Here is a 3,047-nt window from a genome sequence, read left to right as displayed (position 1 = left end):
TGTTTAATGGGAGCATATTTTCTATGGTACGGATAAAACATTAATTCATTGTTATTTTTAACCAATAGTTCATGGATAGAATTTTAGGTTGTTTTAATTTTTTCTATTATAAATAATTCTCACAGGTGTGAGTCAAGTCTGTTCCAGTTAGACTGCAATAGCTGGGCACTGCTCCTGCAACCTGTTGGACACCTTGCTTCCCCCCTGTGTGGGTTCCCAGGGGCCACAGGCCAGGCCACTGTGGCCACAAGCACCAGACATCTAAAAAAGTGTCTGACATTTTTAACTCCCCCAGTGATGATGAAGATTTCATCAGCTTCTGAGATGATGTTCCCATGGAAACCATCTCATCAGAAGAGAGCTGTGATAATTTTGGCTCACCAGAGTCAGGGGAAAAAGATGTGTATTTCCATTCCAAGTACTTCACCAAAGAGCTGAAAAGAATTTTTGTAGAGGACATTGACTCAGAGATGGAAGATTTTGAAGGAGTTTCACAGAGCAATCTGAACGTAAACAGTGACCCAGAAATAATGCTTGTGGAGTGATATTTAAGTGCTGACAGCAAAGCATCTTTAGTGTGTGAGGAAGAGGAAGATGATGAAGAAGAAAAGGCCACAACTAGAAGCAGCAAGCCTAGAAGAAGCAGTATCGGTCATCAAGCAGCTTATCAGTTCCCCACCAAGAAATTTGAAAATCAATTAGATAAATAAAACAGTTCCTCTCAGCCATCACATTCTAGCTCATGCTTACAGGACAATAACATGACAGTTCTTGGGAAACAGAAAAGCCTCAGATGAAGGAAACAAAGAGAAGATTCTGCCTCTGAATCTGAGAATGACTCCATGGACAAGTGCCAGGAGAGCTCGGATGCCCTACTGAAAAGGACCGCGAACATCATGGAGAACAAAGCCATATTTGTTTTATTCATCATTACTGTTGAATTGGATTCTATATCGGATTTATTCCCAGGAGGAACCCCAAAGTCAGCTTGGAAAATCACGTGGCAAGCCTTCTTGGAGGGACAGATCTGATGACTGTGTATGAAGGTTATGCAGAGTAGGATGCCTCCAGAGAAGTTTGTCCTGGAGAACTTCACTGTCTCAAACACTGTTTGAAGAAGAGTTTTATAGTTTCAGAAGAAGGAAGAGTATTTGTAGGGGGATATGCCAGTGGTATAGACGATGTCACCACGTCTCTTCTTTTTGGCCATTGGAGGACATCACTGAAGAGGGCTTAGAAAATGTGGCCATAACTGAGGTAAAATGTATGATAAAGTTCCAGGTGACACTAGCTATCAGTGTCATCGAACACCACTGACACCAAGACAGTGTGTAGGAATCAGAACTGCAGTACAGTGAGAGGGCATTTCTGTGGGCCATGACTGTGGAACCGCTACAGGGAGGGTGTCAGATCTGCTCTGCTGGACTCAAGTTGGATGTCCTCCTTGCCCTGTGATCTGCAATTGCAGATACCGTTCAAAGTGTGACTGCTGATGTGTCATAGGGATCCTCACTCATTTGGCCAAGTTTTATAGTTTCAGTAATGTTAAGGAATATCTGGAAAGCTTAGAAAAGCAGCTGCTAGACAACTAAGAGAAAAAGAACCAGTCAACTCACTGTTGATTATTCCAGCAAGACATATCATGCCACTGTGCCTAAGATTTCTTTCAGTTGTGCTTTTATATAGAAATTCTTTGTAGAGTATATTTCAAAAGATTTCTTAGGCAAAGAGCAAAGCAGAGGAATTTATGTGTCTGTATATGCATACTTGTTTGTATATTGAATTGTTAAAGGTATTTATGTATGAAGAAAGCACAATTTAAATGAGGTGGAGTAAAAATCCAGGTAAGTTACAACAGAGAAAACATTGCATAAGTAGCTCCTTTGACATTGTTTAACTATCTTGCCTTCATCTTTTACTTCCCACACAATCTAACTTTAGGCACAGTTTTTGTAGGGATTATATATACTCTTTAGTTTATCTTGTCATGAATGCCCATAATATCAAACCAATCCGCTCTGGGACACTGGAAATTTATACTGAAGAACTTTCCTCTAAATTGCAAAGTGCAATTAACCACATAATTCTAGCATACTAGAGTTTTATTTTTATTAAATCTTGAATGAACAAAAGTAGACCAATATTCTATAGACACTGGAGGCTCAGCACTGATGGCCAGCAGGAGTGTCTGCCTCTTCATTCAAGACTTGTCTGCATTCTGGGGCTGACTACTGTTATGATTTCAAATAATGATAGTGAGTAATTTTCAATTTTTTTAAATTCTGCTCTTCAATATCCACAAACACTGAAGCCTCACTTAATGACAGAGATTGCCAGCCATGTTGTTTCTGAGGCTGTGTGCACATTCATTGGAACCTTGAAGAGATATTTTGTTAAAGGGCAAGTGTCATGGTGTTTCAGAGGGGCACTGGAGATGAAAATAATTTCTGAATGTTGTTGTTGTTGTTAGGTGCCGTCGAGTTGTTTCTGACTCATAGCGACCCCATGCACAGCAGAACGAAACACTGCCTGATTTCGTGCCAGATCTATGATCCCTGATATACTTGAGCCCATCATCGCAGCCACCATGTCAATCCATCTCATTGAAGGCCTCCCCCTCTTTCGTTGACCCTCCACCTTACCAAGCATGACATCTTTCTCCAGTGAATGGTCCCTTCTAACAACATGACCAAAGTAAGTGAGACGAAGTCTGGCCATTCTCGTTTCCAAGGAGCATTTCAGATGCACTTCCTCCAGGACAGATCTGTTAGTTCTTTTAGCAGTTCATGGTACTTTCAGCATTCTTCACCAGCACCACAATTCAAAAGCATCAACTCTTCTTCAGTCTTCCTTATTCATTGTCCAGCTCTCACATGCATATGAGGCGATTGGAAATATCATGGCTTGTGTCAGGTGCACCTTAGTCCTCAAGGGGAAACATCCTTGCTCCTCAGCACTTGAAACAGTTCCTTCTCAAGTCTGGCCATTCTTGCTTCCAAGGAGCATTCTCGCTGCACTTCTTTCAGGACATATTTGTTAGTTCTTCT

At 41.2% G+C, this 3,047-nt stretch overlaps 1 pseudogene; it reads left to right on the top strand.

The window, feature by feature from the left end:
* Positions 1–254: 254 nt before the first annotated feature.
* On the top strand, positions 255–1,592 carry LOC103204059 (annotated as a pseudogene).
* The last annotated feature ends 1,455 nt before the right edge of the window (positions 1,593–3,047 follow it).

The sequence above is a fragment of the Orycteropus afer genome, unplaced genomic scaffold (genome assembly GCF_000298275.1).
Source record: "Orycteropus afer afer isolate SDZICR_OR568_19922 unplaced genomic scaffold, OryAfe1.0 scaffold00242, whole genome shotgun sequence".
Classification (NCBI taxonomy): Eukaryota; Metazoa; Chordata; class Mammalia; order Tubulidentata; family Orycteropodidae; genus Orycteropus; species Orycteropus afer.
This window is presented reverse-complemented; position numbering and strand designations above follow the sequence as displayed.